Below are 14762 nucleotides of genomic sequence, written 5' to 3' on the forward strand. Positions count from 1 at the left end.
TATCTAGAATAGTGCTTAGTACATAACAGATAACAGACATGAGTAGATGGATGTACTGTTAAGCCATATTTTCTACAATAATTGTCATTTCCATTAAGTATTTTATAGACAATATTTCTAACAATTCATTTTAAGAGTATCAGAGCAGAAAGAAATTTGTTAGTTATAATAATAATTGTTCGCATTTATTTCATAATAATTCCCATCGCTTTTTCCATAAACAGTCCATCTGTTAAAAAAAAAAAAAAAACATGTTATAGCAAAGACTATATTTACCAAACTTTGAACAAATAGGAGTGTCTTTCCTTTAATAACATGGGCTTCCCTGGTAGCTCAGTTTGTAAAGAATCTGACTGCAGTTCAGGAGACCTGGCTTCAATCTCTGGGTCAAGAAGATCCCCTGGAGAAGGAAATGGCAAACTACTTTGGTATTCTTACCTGGGAAATCCCATGGACAGGGGAGCCTGGCAGGCTACCATCTATGGGATCACAAGAGTCAGACACAACTTAGCGACTAAACCACCAACACTTGTTTACCTAAACAAAATCATTATGGTCTAGCCACAATAATCATCATATAATCAATTAGCAACCACTCACTTAGTAACAGAGTTACAGAATCTTGTTTTTCTCCATCTGTGTCTGAGGAGAAAAATAGAGAGAAACTATTTTCTAATTATTTTAAAGAATTTAAGATTGTGACTTTTAGTGACCTGAAATTTACCTTCAGTTCAGTCGTGTCCGACTCTTTGCAACCCCATGAATTGCAGCACGCTAGGCCTCCCTGTTCATCACCAACTCCCGGAGTTCACCCAAACTCATGTCCATCGATGACATGAGTGATGCCATCCAGCCATATTATCCTCTGTCATCCCCTTCTCCTCCTACCCCCAATCCCTCCCAGCATCAAAGTCTTTTCCAATGAGTCAACTCTTCACATGAGGTGGCCAAAGTACTGGAGTTTCAGCTTTAGCATCAGTCCTTCCAAAGAACACCCAGGGCTGATCTCCTTCAGAATGGACTGGTTGGATCTCCTTGCAGTCCAAGGGACTCTCAAGAGTCTTCTCCAACACCACAGTTCAAAAGCATCAATTCTTCGGCGCTCAGCTTTCTTCACAGTCCAACTCTCACATCCATACATGACCACTGGAAAAACCATAGCCTTGACTAGACAGACCTATCTCTGCTTTTCAATATGCTCTCTAGGTTGGTCTTAACTTTTCTTCCAAGGAGTAAGTGTCTTTTAATTTCATGGCTGCAATCACCATCTGCAGTGATTTGGGAGCCCCAAAAAATAAAGTCTGACCCTGTTTCCACTGTTTCCCCATCTATTTCCCATGAAGTGATGGGACCAGATGCCATGATCTTCGTTTTCTGAATGTTGAGCTTTAAGCCAACTTTTTCACTCTCCTTTTTCACTTTCATCAAAAGGCTTTTTAGTTCCTCTTCACTTTTTGCCATAAGGGCGGTGTCATCTGCATATCTGAAGTTACTGATATTTCTCCCGGCAATCTTGATTCCAGCTTGTGCTTCTTCCAGTCCAGCATTTCTCATGATGTACTCTGCATATAAGTTAAATAAGCAGGGTGACAATATACAGCCTTGACTTACTCCTTTTCCTATTTGGAACCAGTCTGTTGTTCCAGCCTTGCTTGCTAACTAATGAGTTTGCCTGCCAGTTTCATAAATGCTGAACATAAGACACAAGATTTCTATTCACAGACAAAGAATTTTATAACTACAAAAATGGCAGGGATGAAAGTAACAGCATTTGAGCCAGTTCTCTGAGCCTGGATTCCCAAAGAGGAATATGAAGGGAGCCATGTGATGCCTATCCATCAAGTAGATTGCACAGAAAAGAAACCCTAAGTTTAGGGACCTTGAATCTTTGATCATGGGGAGTAAGTGCATCTGACTTGTGTTCAGAAGGAGACAGTACTATCGTGAATAATAAACAAACCTGCCTTTGCTCCAAGAAGAAAATGCTATGTCCATCTTGCAAAGCTGTTCACTTTACATGCATTAATGAAAAGATAGTCTAGCAAAATGGCAGTCAGTGTGTCTGCTCACAAGAAATGTAAAGAACCCATGAATAGTCTCTCCACATGCACAAGTTAGCATTAACTCTGATATGGCAGTAAAGTTGTTAAGGCACCTTGAGAGCTCTTCGTTGAAGTACTTCCCTCTTCTAACACGCCTCCATTGACACATTTTCCTTTCTCCTAATTATATTTTAGAAATCAGATTATAAATTGCCTCCTCTGGGGAACGTCCTATGGTCCCTTGAGGTTAAAACAGTTGCCCTTTGCTCCCACAAAATTTTGCAAATCTCCTAACTTCTATATCACACCTTATTCTATGTTAGAATGGCTCATGAATTGGTGAATTGTTTTTTACTCCCTTAAGCCATAAACTTCTTGAGAATAAGAACTGTGATTTTAAAAAAAAAGAACTGTGATTTATTCATTAATGTGCTCTTAGAAACTTGAAAGAGAATTTGACCGATTGTTAATATTTACTAAATGTATCATCTTGAAAGTTTACGATAGTTGAGATTTTCATAAAATACAGAATTTTTGAACTCTTTAGTAAATGTTAGGCATTGTGCAGACTGCTTCTGAGGTGCATCTTCATGAAGAGGTGACATTCTAGTTAATTCAGAAGGAATAGAAAAAGGTAAATTTTCAATTGCAGAGAATTAAAGAAAGCTGATTTTTAAAAAAAAAGCTTGATTCCTCTAAAATTAATTCAGATTAGCTTAAGCAAACATTTTTTAATAGTCTGTCATAATGTTCCATTAGTTCAGGTGGGAATCTTTGACAAGGAGATGCAGATTTTGAGATCTTTACCTTTCAACACTAGGCAAAATTTTATGATTATTTTCAAATTAAAGAATTATCTGTTTTGAAAACAACACTCTAGGGCAGTCTTACATTTTTGGCAATTATTAAAAAAAAAGTCATCTCATATGCTTTGATATTTTTAGTTAAATCTAGGCAAATATTCTTTCTTTTTTCTGGTTTCTTGTCTGCAAATAGAAATCTCATGAGCATATCTGCCCTATGGAATTAAATGTGTTACATTAAAGACAGGTACATTGTATTCTAAGCACCTTAGGAGATAAAATTTTCATAATAAAAGTATACTCAAAACTTACACCACATCTTATTTTTTATTTTAAAAAACTGAAGCTACCATAACAACAAAGTAACCTGATGGATCCAGTAGCTCATTATTTCAATTAGGTTTATTTTTTTTCCAAGAGAACAGAATATTTTGTTCTCCTTCAAGAATGTAATATACTGGGCAAAATCAGCTGTAAAATCAGTTAAAATGAAAATATCCAATTAGAACAATGCATCTCTGCCAGAAATTTCAAAATTTTACAGAGTACTGAAATTATTTGTTCTTCTACTTAATCCCCAGGCATCTTGAATTTCATTACTTTTAAATAATTTCTCTGGCAATGCCAAATAGAATTGAGGGTGGAATGGCAACAATTAGCTATGAATTGGCATTTTGAATGACAATAAAAAGTTCAACATTAGTTGGGATTTGGCCAAAAGATCATAGGGTAGAGAAATGACATTCTTTCCTTATTAATTAGGTAGTTCTAATACTGCACACTATTTTAGAAATTTTAATAATCATTTTTATTAAAAATGTTAATGCAGGTACTGGTTTCCAGAGCACTTCTCCACCAATATCGCTTCAAGGGTGCCATCATTCTAAAATTCTGCAGTGCTAAAAATTGCATTTAAAGAGTTTATAATGTATTTTACCCTACTCATTTTCATTCCCAACAAAAGAAATTGTGAAGGTCATTCAATCATGACTATTAGAAGGCAATATCAAGAAAAATATTTTAGACATTTGTGTAACTTTCATTTATCTGGTTATATACACCAGCTTCTACATGATTTTTGCTGAGCACATATTTGTTCTATGCCCAAGATTTTTAGAACTGACTCCCTTCCTAAACCTTTTTGAGAATATATATAGCAAATATAGTTTAAAACATTAACAGTAATGAACCCTAGTGGGAAAAATTATGTTGAGCCCAATTTACTACCTTTCTACATCTAATTAGACACACTAGCAGCTCCTTATCACTTTAATAGCTATCAGTCTAATTAATAGATAAGTCATTAGAATATAAATAAGGAATTAATAGAGACAATTCTACTGATTTACTGAATTTCATTTGTTTATGAATATAATATGAGATTTCATAGAGATAGATAAATATTAACAGTTAAATCAGTGACTATTACACATAGATGTAACTTAAAATCTGATGGTTATGCAGAAATATACTGTGTGCAAGCAACATTGAAGCTAATCTTTTGACTCTGAGCAGAACACATTGTTGTTATAAGTTTCTGTCTCACCATAGAATTTGTAAAAGCTGTTACTAGAAAGTAATCATTGGTTAACAGTCAATGATACATTGTGTGCCCAGCGTAGTCATAAGTATTTTGTAGATATAACCATACTTAATGCTTGCAAAAATTCTAAAAGTTTTATATTATCATCTCCATTTTACCTGGTGAAGAAACTGAATCTCTCAGAGACACAGGGCATGAGAGTAGAATTCTGAGCAGTGATATGACCCAGTCCTGACTGACCCCAAGGGCCCAGACTCTGAGCCACATATTATAAGCCACTGGTTTACTCTCCTCTCTACGTTTGTCTTTGGTTGGCATTTTAATTGTGTGTCAGTCTAGTTGTAAGATGGCTTCTATACTCAGAACCTGATATATAGCAACCCTGGCGTATCCTAAGATACACTGGTCATATCTCTTAGTGAGACAGCACTGAGAAAGGGACAGGAAGGGAAGAGGTTGTTGGCATTCCCCCCATTTAGGCCTGTCAGATTTAGCAAGTGAGAATACAGGACACCTAGGTACATTTGCATTTCAGATAAACAATAAATACTTTTTTAGTCTAAGTATGTTCCAGGCAATATTTGAAATTTAAATTTTATCTGAAATTCAAATTAAACTGAGTATCCTGTATTTGACCTGGCAGCCTTTCCCATCTACCCCACACACAGCTGTGAATAGTAACTATAGCTCAAATTCCAAATGAAGCTTTTGAAAATACATTAGCTTTTTTTAAAAAAACCATAATAGGAGATATCAGGATTGAGGAACCCAAAACCATGGTAGAAAAACGTTGTTAAATGGAAAAAGATTGCACAAAAATCCAAAAATATATTTTTAAAAGTACAAAAATATATTAAAAAATTAACTAATAAAATAGCAATAGGATGTTGAGTATCTTAACTTTTTAACAATACATATTAGAAAGTTGCTTTCTATTCATGTCTACTCTTGAGATTTTTATGAAAGAGATCAGATGCTATTATAATAGTAGTTATAAGAGACAAGAATTACATAAATTAAATTCCCAAAGTCAATTTTTGTGTTTGTGGTTTTAGTAAGCTTCTAACTATTGGCTTTTCTTCAATTAATATACAGTGGTTCAAGTTATTCAGAAAATATATCCCTATATTCCATGTCTTCACTCACATTGCTTCTTTTTTTTTTTTTTTTTTTTTTGAGAAAACATAAAATTTGAGCTAGGTACTTTTTCTAAAGGTCTGTTGATCCTCTTCATAAAGTTGTAGCAAAATAAATGTCTCTTCTGTAGGTTTATCCTTTGAATATGATTACACACATGCTCAAGATCCAAACTTGTACTAAATCTTTCTTCAGTTGATTTCAAAGAAAAGCCTTTCTTTGTTTGATTACAGTCTCCAAAACCACATCTGGCCTCTTGCAAAGCTTCAGCACACTTATTCTTTAATCTAAAATACTCTGTGGCTGAATTTCCCTGCCCATTACCAGCATTCTGCACAATTTAGGAGTAGAAGAAAGGTTATTTATTTATTTTTATTATTTGTATATTTTTAATGTTTTTACCACAGTGAGTCACATGCTATTTGGTGTCCAAGAAAACATTGTCTAAACCTGTGATACTTCCTATCATTAACCTCCAACAGTAGCAGTTCATTTTCATTACCAACTATTCATTTAATGTCCAACATCATATAGACTCCACAGGCACTAATTATTCATTGAGACCTGCAGTCCATTCACCCCTCTTCAACTCCATTATCTGTTACTTCATTCCCCTTTTCATTCCTTACTAAGCTTATATTCCTTGGTGATAATTATAATCTCTTCTTGAAGACATCCTCTACTCCTCATCCTTCCCTTCCATGTGTATATACATCTAGCAAAACTTGATTGAGCTCAGGTATCTGCCTTCTCCAAACTGCCAAATCAAGAAGCGCAATGTTGCTGAGAAAGTCACATACCCGGGCTGACTAGTTTCACTTTAAATTAATGAAACTGGAAAAGGTCAGTTTTCATTCCAATTCCAAAGAAAGGCAATGCCAAAGAATGCTCAAACTACCGCACAATTGCACTCATCTCACATGCTAGTAAAGTAATGCTCAAAATTCTCCAAGACAGGCTTCAGCAATACATGAACCATGAACTCCCTAATGTTCAAGCTGGCTTTAGAAAAGGCAGAGGAACCAGAGATCAAATTGCCGACATCCGCTGGATCATGGAAAAAGCAAGAGAGTTCCAGAAAAACATCTCTTTCTGCTTTATTGACTATGCCAAAGCCTTTGACTGTGTGGATCACAATAAACTGTGGAAAATTCTGAAAGAGATGGGAATACCAGACCACCTGACCTGTCTCTTGAGAAATCTGTATGCAGGTCAGGAAGCAACAGTTAGAACTGGACATGGAACAACAGACTGGTTCCAAATAGGAAAAGGAGTACATCAAGGCTATATATTGTCACCCTGCTTATTTAACTTATATGCAGAGTACATCATGAGAAACACTGGACTGGAAGAAACACAAGGCAGAATCAAGATTGCCGGGAGAAATATCAATCACCTCAGATATGCAGATAACACCATCCTTATGGCGGAAAGTGAAGAGGATCTAAAAAGCCTCCTGATGAAAGTGAAAGAGGAGAGTGAAAAAGTTGGCTTAAAGCTCAACATTCAGAAAACGAAGATCATGGCATCTGGTCCCATCACTTCATGGGAAATAGATGGGGAAACAGTAGAAACTTTATTTTGGGGGGCTCCAAAATCACTGCAAATGGTGAATGCAGCCATGAAATTAAAAGACACTTACTCTTTGGAAAAAAAGTTACGACCCACCTAGATAGCATATTCAAAAGCAGAGACATTACTTTGCCGACTAAGGTCCGTCTAGTCAAGGCTATGGTTTTTCCTGTGGTCATGTATGGATGTGAGAGTTGGACTGTAAAGAAGGCTGAGTGCTGAAGAATTGATGCGTTTAAACTATGGTGTTGGAGAAGACTCTTGAGAGTCCCTTGGACTGCATGGAGATCCAACCAGTCCATTCAGAAGGAGATCAGCCCTGGGATTTCTTTGGAGGGAATGATGCTAAAGCTGAAGCTCCAGTACTTTGGCCACCTCATGCGAATAGTTGACTTATTGGAAAAGACTCTGATGCTGGGAGGGATTGGGGGCAGGAGGTGAAGGAGACGACCGAGGATAAGATGGCTGGATGGCATCACGGACTCGATGGACTTGAGTCTGAGTGAACTCCGGAAGATGGTGATGGACAGGGAGGCCTGGCGTGCTGCGATTCATGGGGTCGCAAAGAGTCGGACACGACTGAGCGACTGAACTGAACTGAACTGAACTGAACTGAAACCTCAAATAGACATTCAACTTTGCCTAGTCATCCTACTCTTTTTTCCTAGAAAGTTTGCTTCCCCACTCGAGATGGCAATTGTGTGCTTTACCCTCTCTGCTCATTCCTTTATTGCCCCACTTTCAACCAACAAACTCACATCTTTCATAGTCTTCAAACAAGAACTCCCCTATGTTTCCCACTCCAATCCATCAGCCTTTGCAGCAATACTTACAACATAAGCAGCTGACTTTTTTTCCTTTGTTCCAAAAGCCCATCCTTTTATTAAAGGCCAATTCTTCCCCTACGCTTTTGAACATATGACCTCTAATGTGCTCATGATTTCACTTCTGAGGTTATCTTCTCTCCTCCTCTATCTTCTCTCCTCCTTATTGCCAGTTGTTTTCTACACTAACCATTGCCTTCAACATACATGCTGTACTATTGCCTGTCTTCAAACAAACATTCCTTGTCATATATCCACGTAGAGTTACCACCTCTCTTTTTAGATCCATTGCCATACAAACTGCCTGAAAATGTTTACATTCACCATTTCTCTTCCTTACTTTTTGCTCACTTTTCCCCACCTTTCAATCAAACTTTGTAAGGTCACAACAAAGCTTCATGTTGTATATCTAAAGAACACCTTTCAGTATATACCTATTTTACACAGTTTCATAATATTCAGCTTAACTGATCACTGATGTACCTTGAAATTTTTATTTGTTTCTGTATTAGTCTGTTTCGGTTGCATTATACTAAGTTATGCTGCAAATTTTCACTGATTTAAGAAAACAAGTAACTATTTTTGATTCTAGTTGCATGTCAGCTTCTATGCAGTACAAGCTGTGACTCTGCTCCAAGTTTTACTTCGAGTTCACGGCTGCTACAAGTGTTTTCTCACTCTGGGACCCAGATCAAGGGGTCAGCTTTCTGGGGCATATCCTTCCCTTGGCAGAGGACTGAAGAACAGAAGACCAGGTAGAAACTTGCAGTGCTTCTAAATCTTCTCCTCGGACACAGTGGATACATCACCTCTGCTCACACTCCATTTGCCAATTAAGTTATATGACTGAGTCCAAAGTGGCACAGGGTGAAAGGATCCTTCTTCAAGACTTGTATGGCAAGAGGTAGAGATGACCAATCCTCTTAGGAGAAAGGGGGTCGGCAGCGATACACAACAATACTACCTACCAGTTTCTGAGATATCATGCTCTTCATATCAATTTCCATTTTATCAACTCCTGTTTCTTAGTCTCTTTTTTTCAGTAGCTCATCTTCTTCCTTTTGAATGTTGAGGGAATCCCTAAGATTATTTCTGAGCAAACTTTTCTTCTGTATGTATAATATCTTCCTACTTTCTTTCTACCATTCCAGTCCAGTCCAGTTCAGTTCAGTCGCTCAGTCGTGTCCAACTCTTTGCCACCCCCATGGACTGCAGCACGCCAGGCCTCCCTGTCCATCACCAACTCCCGGAGTTTACCCAAACTCATGTCCATTGAGTCAGTGATGCCTTCCAGCCATCTCATTCTCTGTTGTCCCCTTCTCCTCCTGCCTTCAGTCTTTCCCAGCATCAGGGTCTTTTCCAATGAGTCAGTTCTTTGCATCAGGTGCCCAAAGTATTGGAGTTTCAGTTTCAGCATCAACCCTTCCAATGAACACCCAGAACTGATATCCTTTAGGACGGACTGATTGGATCTCCTTGATGTCCAAGGGACTCTCAAGAGTCTTCTCCAACACCACAGTTCAAAAGCATCAATTCTTCAGCACTCAGCTTTCTTTATAATCCAGCTCTCACATCCATACATGACTAGTGGAAAAACCATACCTTTAACTAGATGGATCTTTGTTGGCGAAGTAATGTCTCTGCTTTTTAATATGCTGTCTAGGTTGGTCATAACTTTTCTTCCAAGGAGGAAGCATCTTTTAATTTCATGGCTGCAGTCACCATCTGCAGTGATTTTGGAGCCCATAAAAATAAAGTCTGTCACTGTTTCCAGTGTTTCCCCATCCCCATTCCAATGGCATTTAAATATTACTATAACTTAATGACTTTCAAACGTACATTTCATCCCTGATTAACTTCTCCCTTAACGTCTACAAAACAGAGTTTTTGATTCACACACACACATATACACACACAAATGCAATATTCCTTATGCTTCCACATCTCACTAAATAGTTCTGGTTTTCTAAGACAGAAACAAAGCATTTATCTTGATTTGTTTCTCTCACATTACATCTCACCCATCAGCAATTTCCAACAGCTTTACCTTTAATATATGTTAAAAATTGCTTACCTCTCCTCATCTCTAATACATCTATTTCATTTCATATCCAAGGAACCAGGATCATGGTAAGTTTGGATGCCATATTTTAAAAAATAGACACAGTCTCATTTTTCAAAGAGCTCTCAATTTAATAACATGGAACAGCACATGCATTTTTTAAAACTGTGAAAGATCATACAGTACATGCTAAATTTAAGGAAAGTACTTTAGTCCAAAGGAACACATATAAGAAATAAATTAATTTTGGTTTTGGTAGTGAGAGAAAGCAAACATAAAAAAAAAATCCTCTCATCTTTTTCTTACAGCATTGGTAGAATTATATCAGAAACACTCTGATAATGGCCATATATGTGATGGTTGAGAAGATTTAAGGGAAAGTAATATTAATACAAAGGCTAGAGAGAAGAAAGATAAAATAAAATAGGTAACTGGTTGAGAAGAAGGTAAGCATTTCTGAGAACCTGAACTCAGGTATTGAATGTGGAGGCTGAAAAGAACAATGAAATTCTGTAGATAGGTATTTACCTCTTTTGAACAGCTCAGTTTTAATAATGAGAGGAGATAAATGCTTTTATAGCAAGATATGATAAGAAAGAAATCCTTTAAGATATTTATAAACCTCGGTGGCTTTCTGTATACTTAAATTATATATTTCAGCGTCAAAATAGAAAATTTTAAAGACAAAAGCCTATTGCTATTCTAAAAATATTGTGTTCCCTGTGCATATTTTTAGAATGTACCAAAAATTTCAAAAATTTGAAAAATATCACTAGACATCACAACTATTATTAACATAACCATTACTTTAGTCTCTAAAACTCAGATTTATTTCAACTTGAAGATCAATGAAAACATTATTGAACTAGGATCTGAATATGAGAATTGTATATTCACCCAAGCTCTAAATTCAGAAGTCAGATGGTGACTGCTCTATCAGTCCAAAGCCAAAATCTGTTGTAGGAATCTAAGAATAAAATTTAAGGTATACAGGCATCCAAGATAGGACTTATTCATGCTTTTATAGTTTTAGTATGAGCACTGAAGCTGAAATGTTCACTATTTTGCTGGATTTATCTTGCCAGGATGTACTTTAAGCAGCAAGAATAAAATGACAAGACTCCATCAGTTGTTTCAAGACTTTAATCTGTATAATGCCCTTTAAGGTTCTACATATGTCCATAGAAAGACAGCAATGTGTTCTGATAAATATACAAAGCAGAGTATTCTTTTGTCTTCTGCCAGTCCACTAACCAGATGCATCCTTGGCCTCAAGGGGCATACGTGAAGTGACATGTTTATGCATGCCTAGAAATCCCTGTTTGCCAGTCCAACCTCTACACCTCCTAAGCTGAAGACAAGATGGATAGCTGGAAGGAGGAAAACTGCTGTGATCAAAGTAAATATAAATAAATCCCACAAGCATTCTTCTGATAAAATCCAGTTTTCTTTCCTAACTCTCCACTGCATTTCTAAAACTTTGCTTAAAAGCTACCCATTTTGATGACAGAGCCATATGTTTTTGTTTGGGCTTTTTAAATAAATGTTTATAGAGCCCATACCATATGTTAAGTACTGAGCCAAATGGTTTAAATGGCTTATTTCACACTAATTCAAAGAGATATATGCACCCACATGTTCATTGAAGCATTATTTACAGTAGTCAAAATATGGAGATAACCTAAGTGTTCATCAATAAGTGAATGGATAAAGATGGTGGGATAAACACACAATCACTGGAGTATTATTTAGACATAAAAAAAGAATGAAATTTGTAACAACATGGGTGGACCTTGAGATCATTATAATAAGTGAAATAAGTCAGAAAAAGACAAATACCGTATGGTCTCACTTATGTGTGGAATTTAAAAACAAGAAAAACAAAAAATAAAAACCAAACATATATAGAAAACAGATTGGTGGTTGCCAGAGGGAAAGGGGTGGGGTGGGTGAAAAGAGTGAACGGGGCCAAAAGATACAAACTTATAAAATAGATAAGTCATGAGGATGTAATGTAAGATGTTATATTAATATGTCCATTATACCTTAAGTTTTTAAAAAGACAATTGATTCAAATGCAATTTAATAAAGGCCATATAGTCTTTCCATATTTTATTAATTATTCTATTCATATATTTCAGTCCTATCTCATCCCTCAAAGGAATTGATTTGTTCTGACAATATTAATTATAAAATCCAATTACATTGTATCATATCTAGGTTTAAACATCTGGAGTGAGGAAGAACTCAGCATATAAAGAGGCAGATGAGTCCCTCAGCTAGGAATTTATTTACATAGCTTTTTAAAATATATTGAACCAAAATCTGTTTTCCAGTACCTTCTACTTCTTTATCCTAATTTGTGGGCCATTTTTTCTAGCAGCTATATTGAGAGTCACATACCATATGATTCACCCATTTAAAATGTACAATTCAGTCCTTTTAAGTATATCACAGATCTATGCTGCCATCCTTACAGTCTAAGAATACTTTAATCATCACAAAAAGCAAACTTCATAGCCTTCAGCAATCACTCCTCATCTCTCTGTTCCAGTCTCTTGAGCCTAGACAACAAAAATTGATTTTCTGTCCCTGTAGAGGATCTAGTCTGAACATTTAATAAATAAAGAATCATACAATCTGTGGCCCTTTTGACTGGCTTACTTTCCTTAGCATAATTTTGCAAGATGTATCTAAATTATAGCACATATCAATATGTCATGTATTTCTATTATTAAATAATATTCTATTGCATGAATATGCCACATTTATCAGTTGATCCATATTTGACTTTTTTCTACTTTGGGGCTATTTTGAATAATACTACTATAAATATTTGTGTGTAAGTCTTTTTGTGGGCATGTGTTCTCATTTCTCTTGGGTATATGCCTAGGAGTAGAATTTCCAGATCATATATTAACTCTACATTTTACATTTGAGTCACTGCCATGCTTTTGGTTTGTTATTTTCTGAACATAGCTCTTTGAAATATGTTTTTTAAATTATTTATACAGTATAAGGTATGTTATTAAAACAAATACCTGATTTAATCAATTGAAGAACTAGAACATTGACAATATCACGGTCTGCTCTATCATGGCCTTCCTCCTCCTGCCTGGAGATGTCCAGTATTCTTACTTTAAAAAATTATTCTTTGCTTTTAATAATGTTGTTTGTTTTGTGTTTTTTAACTTTAATTGAAATAATATTATGCATACTATTAAATTACTTCTCTTGTTTGTCATTATATTTGTCAACTTGGTTCATTATTGCATCTAGCTGTACATTCCATTTCATTGCTATATGACATCCCAGTCTATGAATATGCCACAATTTTTTTAATCTGTTTTGCTGTTGATGAACATTTGTGTTGCTCTCAATTTGAAGTTATTTTTAAACGTTGACAGCATAAAATATTTTACAGTTATTTCTTGATATAAACATGCAGGAGATTCTCTAGGGATTATATTAGGAAGGAAATAACCATCTTACAACTTTTCTTAACCATGTCATACTCTTACCCAAAATATTTACCATAAAGCCCTATACTTTAGATTCTTGTTTCACACTTTTTTTTTAAATTTCATGTCTTCCTCTGGTAGTTCAGATGTCTAGTTATGGCTTTAATTTGTATTTTTTTAATAGTAAATTAGCTTTATTTGACCACTGACCACTTAGATTTCCTGTTATATGAAGGCTCTATATAAGCCTTTTACCCATTTTTCTATTGAAATGTCTAGTTTTCCTCATTAATTTGTAAGAATATATATTATGAATATAAGTATTTTATTGATAATATCCACTGCATCTGTTTCTCAGTAATTGTCTTTATTCTTTTTTATGTAAAGAACGTCTTAATTTTAATGTAGTGAAACTAATGGTTAGGGGTTTCCACATCTTAACAGAGAATTATTTCTATATATCAAGTACATAAATATGTTGTCCTCTTGGATATTCTAAAATCTTAACTTTAAATCACCTGCATTTGACTTTTGTACAAATGCAAAAATGGCATCAGAGGCTGGTGAATTTCTGTTCATCTTGACAAATATTCAGTTAGCCCAGCCCCACAAGCTGAAAGTCCATCATTTTTTTCCTAACTGCAGACTACCTCTGTTGCACATGATTGGATCTGTTTCTGAGCTCTCTGCTCTATTTCTTTTCTCTCTATATCTGAACTTGTTCTAATACAATGCCATTATTTTGTAGCTTTATAAGGAGTCTTAATATCTGTTAGAACAAGTTCACAACAATCATATTCTTTTTCTTCAAGAAAGTGATTGTTCTCTGCACTCCAGGAAAACTTTAGAATTAACCCCAAAACTCAACAATAACAGCAGCAACAACAGTTCTCAGTGAGAACTGCCTGAAATCCATAGATTACTTTGGGAAGAACTGACATCTTCACAATACTGTTTTCAAATCCATGGTCATAATATGCCTGTTTATTTATATATCTAGTGCCTTTCAGGGCTCCTCGGGGACACAGTGATAAAGAACCCTGCCAATGCAAGAGAAGCTCAATCCCTGGATCAGGAAGATCGCTCGAAGAAGGAAATGCAACTCACTTATAGCTAGAAAACAGATGGTTTGTCATTGGGATCACAGCCCAGGATGAACTGAGGAGCCCACAGACATACCTGGTCCCCTCCCGTGGCCTCAGCTCCTCCTCTGGGGCCGTGGCTTCCTTCTCAACACCCTGAGTATGTGCCATCCTGGGACACACAGCCCCTCCCCGCCTCACAGGGCTCCCAAGCCAGTAGTCCAGACACTGGTCTG

This window comes from Capra hircus, chromosome 5, assembly GCF_001704415.2.
Source record: "Capra hircus breed San Clemente chromosome 5, ASM170441v1, whole genome shotgun sequence".
NCBI classification, from domain to species: Eukaryota; Metazoa; Chordata; class Mammalia; order Artiodactyla; family Bovidae; genus Capra; species Capra hircus.